The sequence below is a fragment of the Malaclemys terrapin genome, chromosome 5, assembly GCF_027887155.1.
Source record: "Malaclemys terrapin pileata isolate rMalTer1 chromosome 5, rMalTer1.hap1, whole genome shotgun sequence".
Lineage (NCBI taxonomy): Eukaryota > Metazoa > Chordata > Testudines > Emydidae > Malaclemys > Malaclemys terrapin.
Genome location: NC_071509.1, coordinates 108,062,474 through 108,075,601, shown reverse-complemented (window position 1 = coordinate 108,075,601; position 13,128 = coordinate 108,062,474).

Genomic DNA, 13,128 nt, shown 5'->3' with positions numbered 1-13,128 from the left:
TGTGCTTGGCCACATGAGACCAGATTGCCCGACCCTGAAGGGCAGCCCAAAACCAGCAACCCCAAATGCCACGGTAAATGCTAATCCTGTTATAAACTCACAGGCAGGCCACACACAGCCCACCGTTGGTGCCCTGTGTGCAAATGCTGTTTCTGTGGTCTCTGAAGAATTTGACCTTAAAACTCATATTAAAGCTAAATATGGGAAAAATAATGCAGAGTTTATTACCAGTGCAGAAGTGAATGGAGTAAGGTGTATGGCATGGAGGGACACCGCAGCCGATATTACTTTGGTTAAAGCAAGTCTTGTCAGGGAGGAAGATTATTGGCCAGATGAAAGTGTAACTGTTGTAGCCTCAGCTGAGTATTTTGTCAGGGCGTCTTTGGCTCAAATCCACCTGAAATGGAAGGGATTTGAGGGCACCATGGTTGTGGGAGTAAAAAACACAATCCCTAAGGATCTTATGATTGGAAAGGATATTAGAGCTATGTTCAGTCAAGTTAACACAAACCAGGCACAGGAGAGGTTGTGTCTAAAGTTGTGTCTTTGGAAGGTTTTTCCAAAGGTTTGTCTTTGGAAAGTAGTAGTTTGGCTGTGAACGAAGTTTCTGAATGTCTGCCTGCCTAATGTTTCAGAAGTGAATCTGGAATTAGATCAAGCACAGAAAGATCTCATTGGTCAGGAAAATGTTTCTCAGGAGCAGCTTAAAGTGGATGGACAGATGGAAGCCCCAGCTGAGGGAGGAAAGGGTAGATTTTTAAGGGGTAATGAATTGGTGGCTAGTACAGCTTATACAAGTGAACCTGAAAAGGGTAACTCTCATTTGCAGACAGTAGCTCAGGGTAGTGAATAGAGCAGCAGTTTATCTGTTGGGAGTGGAAACGTGTCTGGTAAAGAAAGTTTGGATGAGCCTAGACAACCTTGTGAGCTGATGGCTTTATCTAGTCAGCAGTTTGGGAAGGCAAGGATAGCGGAAAATGAGGGCCCCTACACCTTACTTGTTTCCTGTGGGGAGAATTGTGACAGTGAAGGAAATGTGCCTGTGTCCGTCAGGGGTATTTTAACTTGCCTACGGAGGAATCTACCTCGGTCTCCAAGCAGTTGTCTGTGAACAGCCCTGCGTGCCGGGACAAGGGAAATGAGATCCCAAGCTGCGTGTTTGGAAAAGGAGAATGCGGCTCCGGCTCTTCTTTGTGAAGCAGACAGAAGGTGCCTTTCAGCCTGTGATGGTTGAGGATAGTGCAGTGGTCTCAGAGTTGGTTCTGGATTCAACTAAAGCCCAGGAAGGGAATGGTCCTAAGTTTGTGTCTGCTAGGGAGAATGGCACTGTAACTAGGTTGCATCCAGTTAGCGTCTTAGCAAAATCCCAGAGACCGGACAGTTCTGGTGCTTGTATTTTACCTGTTGCTAATGGGTGGTTGGAAAAGGATGTAGCAATTCTGTCTGATCAGGGGGATATCCTAGCCAGGACACCAGGAGAGCAGAAAGGTGATTTGACTGATGGTGTGGAAACTTGTGGCAAGAAGGAAAAACTTCCTGAACTTGTGTGTGGCTAGCTTGTTGGAAAGACACTGGTGTTGGGACAGGAATGTCTCCATGCTAATTCCTTAAATGAGCAGTCTGTGCTTCAGGGTGTGACAGATTTGGTTACTGGTGTTTCAGAGCAGAACAGTTTTATGGCTGAATGCTTGAGGCCGGCCACAGGGGAGAGCAAGCAAACTCTCAGCCTCAGCCTCTTGGGATTTGTGTGGTCTCTCTTTAGGACAGGAGTCCAGTCTTCAAATTGGTAGCAGCTAAGAATTTAAAAGCTAGTGTTTGCGTTGATGCAAATTACCTGACTGACTGGGAGAAGACAGACTTGCTAATAGCTGTTAGCACAGACAGCCCACCCAATCAGCCAGGGAATTCTGTTAAGCAAGAGAAATCAGGATTTAAACCTTCAGGACATGGAGGAAAGAGAACTTACTTTGGCAAAGGGAAGCCCCACGTTAACCCTAAAATGCCCAAACCCCAATGGTATGGAGCCAAAGGTGTGGCATAACAAACAGGATTGTAAATGGACACTTGCAATGAATTTGTTCTTATTGCCAACGATAATTTTTGTAACTAATGTGTTGCTATTACCAAGAACTGTAAAAATGTGCAATGTGCCTAATCTGGCGGGGGCGAGGGCGAGAAAAAACAACAAACAAACAAACCACACCACCTTGAACATGTTAAAAGAATTACATGAGAACATACTTTATGTTAAGGGCCTTGTTAAACTGATAATTCACAGTTGATGCCTGTGAACAGTATGGGAATTTTCAACAGGGGAAAAGACATTCCAAACCTAATGTGCTGTATGAAAAGGGAAACCGAGGCATACTACCACATTGCTGTCACGGCTAAATGCCAGGATTCCTATACTATAGACAACATTAATCTCTACATTGACTTGATGTTAACCGGGTTCCAAACATTTGCCAGAGCTTGTATGGATAAAGTAGCTATGTTCTTTAGCATTTGGCAAAAGAAAATGAAACATACAGAAACCATGCTGCAAGAGCAGATCCAATCCATTATTGTTCTAACCAAGTTTTACCTGGAGTTTGTAACGAGATTAAAGCAGGTTATTGAACGGGACTTGGATAAACCATTTCTGTTTTACACGAATACGGCTTCTAACCCAATACTAGCTGTAGTGAGACGGAACCAAGGATGGGGGGCTCTTGGGATGTAGTCAGTGATGTTGGAGTCATCCCTTCCTGCATCAGTTTTGCATTGGGGGTGTGACATTATTGATATAATCTAGGACCATACAGATCATTGTTGCAACCACGGTCCTGTAGTGGCACCAAAGCCGGTAGAAAGGAGGTCAAATAAGGGCTCTAAGACAAGGTTCTGGTTAGGATTATGCTAGCTGGATGCATATATCATTGTTGTATTTAAAGTATTGGCTCTATACTGTCTGTATTTCAAAATCATGCTGTGCTTCTAGGTGACACCCCAGACAAGTCAGTGTCAGCTCTGCCTAGCCTGCTTGACGGCCCATTAAGGACCATCGGCTATACAACTGACCCATTGAGAGAATGCAAATACGCCTTGTAACTCAGCAAAGTAGGCAGGGACTTGCCCATGTGACTCCAGACTCCATTTTGCTGTAGTTTTCCATAGTAAGGACAAAGAGGTGTTCTTACACCTGGAAAAGACTAGAAAAGGCTGATGCCTCATCTCCATCTTGTCTTCAATCCTGCTTCTTACCTCTGGAGGGACTTTGTGTAGAGCTGCCGTTTGTAGCAAAGGACTGATGACCCATCCCAGCTGGGGATGTACTCCAGAGACTTGATTTGAACCTGCAGTTTAGTCTATCACTGCTGAAAGCCTGAACCAATAACCTTGCCCTTACTCCAGTATCAGAGGGGGAGCCGTGGTTGTTGCTTTTTACAGATTCAGACCGAGGCTCCTGGGGCACCTTTAAGACTAACAGAAGGATTGGGAGCGTAAGCTTTCGTGGGTAAGAACCTCACTTCTTCAGATGCGAGATGACTTGCATCTGAAGAAGTGAGGTTCTTACCCACGAAGGCTTACACTCCCAATCCTTCTGTTAGTCTTAAAGGTGCCCCAGGAGCCTCTGTTGCCATTACCGTATGTCATGGATCCCATTTAACCAATTCTCTCTCTCTCATCTATATCTTTTTCCTTTTATGAAGAAACCTTTAGATTCTAAAGGATTGGCAACAGTGTGATTTGTGGGTAAGATCTGATTTGTATATTGACCTGGGGCTTGGTCCTTTGGGATCAAGAGAACCTTTTTTCTTTTGCTGAGGTATTGGTTTTCATAACCATTTGTCCCCATACCAAGTGGCACGGTTGGTGATACTGGGAAACTGGAGTGTCTAAGGGAACTGCTTGTGTGACTTGTGGTTAGCCCGTGGGGTAGGACCAAAGTCTTCTTTGTCTGACCGCTTTGGTTTGCGCAGCGGTAGAAAAACCCAGCCTTGGTCTAACTGCCCTGTTTTAAGCCATTTGTCCTGAATTGGCACTCTCACTTGGGTCCCACCAGAACCAGTATTTACCCCAGCTGTTGTTCCCCTACTGGGAAGGGGCCCAGAAATCAACCGTGTTCTCTCCTTTCGAGTGGCTGTATGGGAGGAGAGTAAGGGGACCTGTGGACTTGTTGAGGGACGAATGAGAGGGGAAGGCCTCCCCGATGGAAAATCAGAAGTGGAGTATGTACTGACTTTCTGGGAAAAGCTTGCTGAGCTCATGGACTTGGCCGGGGAGAATTTAGCCAGGGCCCAACGTAAGCAAAAGGTCTGGTACAACCGCCCAGCGCGTTCCCGCTCCTATGCTACCGGGGACCAGGTGACAGCTCTCATTCCCATAAGAAAGAACAAACTACAGGCTGCCCGGGACAGGCCCTTTAAGGTCATCAAGCAGCTGAATGAGATCAACTATGTAGGGAAACCCTTGCGGCCAGAGTCAGGCGCCAGCACAGTGAGAGTCCATGAAAATGTTACATTTCTTCTGGGATGATTAGATCCTCAACAGCTGAACACATCTTTATGAAACTTAGTCAACCTAAGAATGGCCATACTGGGTCAGACCAAAGGTCCAGCTAGCCCAGTACCCGGTCTTCCACCAGTGGCCAATGCCAGGTGCCTCACAGGAAATGAAAACAACAAGTCATCATGCGATCCACCCCATCGCCCATGCCCAGTTTTGGGCAAACAGAGGCTAGGGACACCATCCCTCTTTCCAACAGATTTTGCAATTTAAAGCAGATTCACCCAGTCCCTTAACTGCCATCATAAAGACACACGTACATATGCTGGACGTGGATGTTCAAGAAGCAAACTTTTACATTTCTACCTTTCTTGTAGGACTCTCCGGGCCAAATGTTTAACAGACCTCCTTACAGGCTTCAACATTTGTAGGCAGATTTCTTTGCATGGCAAATTGATCAGTTACATGTAGTTTCTGGATTTGCTTAAGACTTTGTGCAAATGCCAAGGTTTGGTCCTAAAAGATCTGTTAGCTAGCAGTCAACAGGAAACCAAAACCTACTTCTAAAGCAGATAACTAAAAGTTACCTATTGACTTTGAAATATTGGCCCCACCTCCTCAGTATCTACTGCCTGTCCATTAGTCCTTCCCAGAAGGTCAGTAACAAGAGTAGCCACTTTTATACAGAAAATATGGGCATGCCAAGAAAAGACACCATCAAGGTGAGTTGTCCTAACCCCCTACAACAAGGTATCATGTGGATGTTAAATTGAGGGGAAGACAGTCCCTAAAGTAACAGATTTTTGTTTGAGACTTCCAGCTATGCACAACAGAAGCAGGAAACAACCCCCCTGCCCATCCCAGATGAAGCCCTGGCTGCAGCAATACATGCCTTTACCTTCCACTCTACTGCCTCAATCAGCCCAATCAAGATGAAGCTTCAATTGGTCCAGCATGCTGGCCAAACTCCTGACAGCATCACCTTGGCAACAGCTTATTAGGCCACGGTCAACGCTCTGGAGTGTCTCCCCAGTGCTGGATTTGCTTTGCGGTCCTAGGCCTAATCTATAAAGCCCCAATAATGTGAGCTAGATCGGGGCTCTGTGCAACCCTTCAAGAATACACCAAGCCACACAGGAAATATGACTGACAGCGCTTGGGGGGGCGGAAAACAAAACAACAACAAGCCCACCACTCACTGCACAAGTTACACTTCCCTCTGGAGCCGAGAGCCCTCACCTGTGGAGCATCCCTCTGCTGGGGATCAGGAAGAGCCCATATATTTTACAAAATAAAATGCTGGAACATCCTTGAAGGCCTGCCCCAATAGAGGGCAATGGGGCAACCGTCTATTTCTGGAATGGGACACATTTTGAAAATAGATCCCAGAGGGCTCATTTCTATACAGCAATGAACAATTCTTGTTCTAAATAGAATGGTGTTAGCCACCTATATAAAGTATTCGAGCGATGGCTGTTTTACTGTTGGCTAGTGTAGATACATACCCAGCAGCACTTGGCCATGGCACCAGCTGCACTATTACCTAGTGCTTCTATTTTGTGAATTACACTGGGGGGGGATGTGATCCTTTAGTTGGGTTTATTTTCTTCTTTGGGGAATCACGGCTTGCTATGCCAGTGAACAAATGAGTCAGGGGATCTCAGGTCTCTTTGCACGTATGGAATAGGCACATGTATGTATACAAATGAACTGATGTCTGCATGGATATGTTCTGCTTCACCCCACCCCCCCTACTTTTTGCAGTCCAGCATCTTGAGAGTGACAAACACACAAGCAATTCTGAACCATGCAGGTTATGACCTCAGACAGTTAGTGAGCTGGTGAAAAAGGAGTATTTAAGAAAGCATATAATTACAGGAAAATTTAAATGCCACAGTTTTTGGCAAGAGTAGTTCAATCGGGGCTAAGGAAACTGAGGCATTTAGACAGACATGCATACCTGGTTGGATGGTCTCTACACTATGCTGTTTAAGACCCTTTATCAAGGCTTTCCATTGGCATTTATACCTGGGAAGAGGAAGAGTTCTGATCTTAGGTTGAAATAATCCTGGGAAATGTAGTTCAGCAAGGGACTACAATCATTTGAATTCGCTGAATTGCAGCATCAAGTCTGTTCTATTATTCTGAGCTACAATGGCTCAGAACTACTCTACCACAAAAGATCCCACATTCCTTCTGCCTTTGAAAAACATAATTAGGGCACTGACAAACATTTAGTTTCAGATTTTCAAAAGGTAGAATGGTGGGAGCTGGCAGGTATGGGGCACTTTTGAAAGTCTGGCCGCTTCACTAAAGCGCCCAAATGGGAACTGAGCTCTTGAAAATGTGGCAACAAGGGATCAATTCTGCTACAGCACATACGTCCGGTGTCTTAGTAGTAAAGTTTCGCACTGGATTCAGGGGATGACTCATGGAATGAAAGTACTGCTCAGTGAAAGTAAAGGAGAGAGGAAGCCAGCCCTTAATGCACAGAATGGGCCTTTTCTAGTGTGGCGTTTATTTATTGTTCCAAGGCAGCACAATTTATGTAGAATTAAAACAAACAAAGACAACCTACAACCAAATTTGGGCTAGGCCAGGAGCTAAGTAAATTCAAAGGTTAGCAGCACAATTATTTATATGACTTACCAGCAATACTTATCCCATCCAAAAAAGAAGAAGTTCCAAGTAGGCAATCTTGGAGTTCATTTCTTCCAAAGGACCTATGGAATATCGAAGTAAACATTTCAAAAGCACGTGCAACCTGGAGTTGTTCCCCCACCCCCTGAACCGTGTATCCAATATGGACAAAGTAAATCACTTCATGTTAACTTGCTGTTGAAAGAATCCCTTCTGCAGAGAGGGGTCTAGCAGCACATGTACTCACGCAATATAGAAGTGGCCAAGGTCAGTCAGTCAGTCATTTACTGGTCACCAAAGGTGCTGTCATCAGCTGGATGTAGACTAGGGCTGAGATACAGTGCTTGCCGTGAGGGGTAGGAAAAGAGAGAGCGGACAAGGAAAACTACAAAAGTGTAGTTGTTTCAGACACGCTGCAATTAAAGGAATTTAAGAAAAAGCATTGTAACAGGGTTTACTCACCACCCTGCACGGCCTCATGGCCAGGCATGGCATCACAGTATCCTTGTGGGGTAGCAGCCCTTGTCAACAGTCACTCTGGGGCTGTGGTGGTTTCTTTTAGATAACTCACCCCTCCAGCCAGGGCACAGTCTTTAGTGCGGATGGCTGACCCTGGAAGGAACAGACTAAAGTTCTAAACTCTCTTAATAGAAATCAGAAGCTTCCAGCCTCTCCACAGCTCTTCTTCAGCGAGGTCACATTCAGACTGCAGCCCCCTTCCTGGGCTCAGCTACCCTTGTACACCACTTGCTGAGGGCTAGTAGGGGAATCCAGTCCCAATCTCAATTCTGGGTTACAGCCCAGGGCCCTGGACTGCACAACCAAGTCAAATCCTCTACCCATAGTGCAGTTTTCCCTGCACCATTTCCTTCCTCACCTCTTTCCTTCCCTTCTCGGTCTCCCAATCTGTCCCCTGGGTGCTCACTCAAGCCCCTGCAGGCACCTTTTGACTCTCTGCATTCTCTTTCCTCCAGCCCTTCCTCAGCTGGGCCCACTCAGTAGTTAAACCTGGAATCACCTAATTTCTCTCAGGTGGGGCCCATTCTGTAATCAGGGCTGGCTTAGTCAGAGGCTCTCTATTATTATCTCAGAGCTCTGGATGAGCTCTGAGAGTTGATCTCTCTCTTTCCATATATATATAAAAAAATTATTGTCAGGCTTTGGCTCTGATCCTCTTACACCAATCACTGTAACTGACTTCTACTCTGGGTTATCTGGTTTCTTTTCATGATATTGGTCTCATGTTGGGCCAGATTCTCTCCCCCTTATGTTGACTAGTACAATACCCCACAAGCAAGCCCCATTGAAATCAGTGTTAGTAGAGTGAGGTATTACTCAGTGTGAGTAGGGGTGACAGAATCTTGCCTATTATGTCTAACTAGTCTTTCTACACGTAGCAATACCAATTAAAGGCTGTTTTCTAAAGATTACACTTTTAAAAGTAGATTTTTCTCCCTGCCTAATGCAGCTGCCATCTTGTCCTTAAGATGCAGCATGTTCCAGTCACTCTGTTTTCTCGGTCATGGAAAATTTCTCTTTGTTCAGTCTTTGGGCCCAATTCTGAGAAGTGCTCAGCACCCACTAGTTCAGTGGGAGTTCAGGGTGATCAGGACCTTGCAGGAAGTGGTTAGTGTCTCTTAGGGTTAAGCCCTTTCTTTGATGTTTTTCCTTGACCTGAAATGAAAACAAATCTAGACCGAAGAGTATGTTTTACTCTGTGAGTATGAGCATGAAAAACATCCTTCCTGAGACGTGGAATCACCTTTCCCATAGCTTGGCGGTTCTTCACCTTGTGTAAGATTTTGTGTTTAGGTAACAACTATAGCACCTCTGTCTTGTCTATTTATGTCCTTCTGCTTGTACGTCAGTCTGTGTTGTGATTAGGGTGACCAGCTGTCCCGATTTTGGGGTCTTTTTCTTATATAGGTTCCTATTACCCCCCCACTCCCTGTCCCGATTTTTCACATTTGCTGTCTGGTCACCCTAGTTGTGATCCTGTGTGTCATATCAGTGCACTTGCATTTCCTCATACATTATACAAAGAAGTATCAGACAGATGTTCAAGGAGCAGATTTATACCACACAGATTTATACCTGGGGAGGATTGATGCATTCTGACTTGCATATTTAGTCTATGTTTTTGAAAGTCAGAAAATGTCAACATAAAAGCTAGTTTAACATTTGATTATTTTCCAAATGTCAGTTGCATTGATGCTGCAATTATCTGCGCATTTGACCATCACCAGCGTGAACCCACAGTCAAGTAACCGAAAACAATCACCCCACTAAATATGAAATTGGTCTTTTGTGAAAGGAGTTGTGCTGAAGGGTTGCCACGTTGTCAGAAGTTCAGACGAATATAGGCCGAGATGAGCTTTTCTTTTAGCCAAAAAGTTCCCCGAGGTTGGAAAGCCCCTCAAGAGAAATTAGGATTAAAGGGGTTTAGTTGATGGCCCTTACTGGTTATCTAACACAGTTTTGGTCTAACAGGGAGATGAAGCTATCCATAAAAGGAAAAGTACAGGCAAGCTTGACAGAGACCGAGAGAGAGAGGAAAAGGAGGAGAAATGATGTGGGAAATAGGCCATGACATTTGTTACGGTGCCATAATTGTTAGATGAACAGTAGGAGTAAGGGAAATATAGAAGATAATTATACAGACCTAGTGGGAAGATCTGTTATTTTCTAAAAGGTATTTCTAGACTGGACAGCCCAACAGCGTTTGGCATTTTATAAAACCTCTAGCTTGGTGAAACAGTTTTTATGATGGTGTCAGGACAATAAAGATAACAGTGTCTAGTAGAATGGAGAAAACATCCTCCCCAAAACAGAAATGGTGGAACAGTAAACTGGGTGCCTTGTATAAATATACAGGGATGAACGCGAAGAAAAAAGACACTAAAAATTGTGAAAAGAAACCACCACAGGAAAAATCCGTCTCTCGCTTAGCAAGAAAATGAGGCGAGAAACACAGAACACATGGGACCAAATGGGGCCACCTCTCATCAAAGCTCAAAAATCTGGCTTTGGGTGGACTGTTTTGCCCCTGAGCCTGCTGGGTTGCCAAGGAATAGCTGCAGTGGTGCTCTAGTGGTAGAGACAAATGGGGTTCCTATACACCTCATCCATTGGTTGTCACCTACTACAGCACAGAGCTGTCTAGTGGCTACACCCGCAGCCCTCCATTCTGTTGCAAAGAAAGGCACCACAAGAGTTCAAGGGCATAGAGACTTCCCAGCACACACCCTGCTCTCAGCACAGTACCGCTATTCTGCTTGTATTCTGGTCTGGTATATAAACAGAGGATAGGGCAGCATGTGTGACTTAATATAGTGGTTGACTAGTTTCTAAAATGTTTGGGAGGTTTCCTACTCTAGGAGGTGCCGGCTTTCATTCTTTTCCACAGCAAAACTGAGCAAAACGGAAGGATGTGTAATCTGATTTCATGAGGTCTTGCCCAAGAAAAGCAAGTATGTCTTAGACCACTTCACCTTTTTACATTGTAGAGACAGTCTCCCTTTGTACAGCTTATAGCCGGTCTAGAGTATCTTCTATCCTGAGATGCAGGACTGAAGGGGATAGGCCTGGGAAATACTTCAGTAACCGCAACACATTTTCAGTGTGTATATTTTCCTCACATAATGCGCTTGAACTGTTTTAAGCATTTTGCTCAATTTTACATAAGGTGGTTACATCTTTACAAAAGGAAATATGATTGTATGTATAATGTACACGTACAATGTAGCATGTGCAATATAAAGTGATGCTCCCTGGCCAATGCAATGTTATAACAAATATGTACACGTGGGACTCAGTTATGGCTCTAAGAGTGGGACGGGGGAGCTGCACTGCCTGAGTGGTGGAGGTACAGAACATCACACCATGAAAATGTTACATTTCTATGGGAGGATTAGACCCTCAATAGCTGAACACATCTTTATGAAACTTGCGGCCACCGTCGATACCGCCTCTGGCCTTGCAGCCAAGCAAGTCAGTATGTACAGCTTTCCTCTGGGTGTCTTCTTAGGGAAACGACCCAGACTATCTACACCTACATGCTGAAATGGAACCTCAATTATGGGGAGTGGCTGGAGAGGGGCCTTGACCTGGTCCTATTGCACCTGGGAGCCATACAAACTCTTCCTCAAAGTCTAACTTCTTCATTACGCCTATAGTGCAGAGGAGAACCTCCTGACAATCATTCCATCACACCGTTTTTAAGCTGTGCTATGTGGAAGAATCTTTTCATCTACTTAAGAGCCATTTGAGGTTATCCATCATCTATGACTTTAGGTCTTCCTGTGGGAAAGCCAGCCACAGGTAGATAAAAGGGGAGGAAAACTCCACCTATACATCCCCACTTAAGCTCACCTTTATCATCCCACTAGCAGACTTTCATCATAGAAATAGATGACCCGATGACTTCTGCACGGAACACAAAATCTTTCCACACAAAGCGCCTGAGTGTCCGCATCACTTCTAGGGCTTTGTGAGACCTGCCTTCTGGTCCCGATCAGCGTGGTTCCATTACAGCCACCCTGCCAGGGCTGCCCCAGGCTGGAACAATGGGTGCTGGGGGTGTGAAGTTTTAAGTAATAAGAGCCACCAAACCATGGTCTCATCGTATACTGGGTTTGCAGTTTTGTTCATTTGCTTTCAGTACCCCGCAACATCTTCCCCTGGGATTTCACCCTGGGGTGGAATACAGATGCCCAACACCGCTGGAAAATCATGGGAGAATGGGGAGCATAGCCCAGGACAGTCTGGGGGCTCTGCTAAGTCTGCTTTCTCTGCTTTGCAGTGTGTCTTTCAAAAATTTGAAGCAAAAGTCTCAAATTTCTTATAAAAGTGCAGGAAAACTTGGGAGACTCGAACCAAATTAATGTGCATAAAAATGTTTTCATGGTTTCTTCGTGTGATTTTTCTTTTCTTGTTGAATTAAAACACATTTCTCTGCAATGATGGAAACTCCAGCACAACAGTCTGCGCTAGGGCTTGAGATCCAGAAAATGAAACGTGACCACAGGAAGGGAAGAGAATTAAACAAACCAGAAGAATTCCCCTGCCCAAGCAAAGGGGAAGGCAAATGTTAAAAGAGAAGGAACCAGCAAAAGTGGTGAACACTGAATTTCAATTTTAAAAAAAATATTTGAATTCTTTCATCCCAGGGACACACTTGGTAAAAAAATACCTAATGTGACTTCTCTGCATAACCTCCTTCTGACCACATTGGAAATCATAGTCATCTATGTGGGTACCTCTCTAGCATGTTTTATTATCCTAATTGCTCATCCTGTTTTGTGATTTATTCTCAATTTTTCACTACTGTCTGCTACTTGGAGTGATCAACAGGACATGATATTCACACCTTTCAACTACATCTATTCCTCAGCTCCGGTATGAATATTAAGATCGGGAAATAACAATTAGTTAAGGTTTCATTTTCTCAGAGCACACTCTCTCCTATAGTTTCACAGAAGGAAGAGACCGACGGTTTGTGCTGTCTACATTTTAAATGTGCCGTCTAAATTGGTGGAAATGGTTAAAGTTGAGATTTGACAATATTTTTGAGGGGCCTAAACCTTTCCTCCAGAGACCCCCCCTGTCCCTAATCACCCCTAGGCCTCCCACGGCCTATCCAACGCCCCCATTCCCCATCCCCCGACTGTCCCGCCCCTCAGAGCCTCTGAACCATCCAAACCCCCCACTCCCTGTCCCCTGACCATCCCCCACGAGACCCTCTGCCCCTTATCCAACCCCTCGGCCCCGGCCCAGCACCTTTAACACACCGCTCAGAGGAGCGTGTCGAAGCCAGACACGCTGATGCGCCGATCCCCGCAGCCCCGCCCCCCAGAGCGCTGCTTTACCGTGTTATAGCCGAATTCCTGTTATAACGGGCCGCCTTATAGCGGGGTAGAGGTGTACTTCCCCTCCACCCCTAAAGTACTCTGACTTCTACATATGTAGTGTGTTTCTATTATGATCAGGGTTGCTATTCAT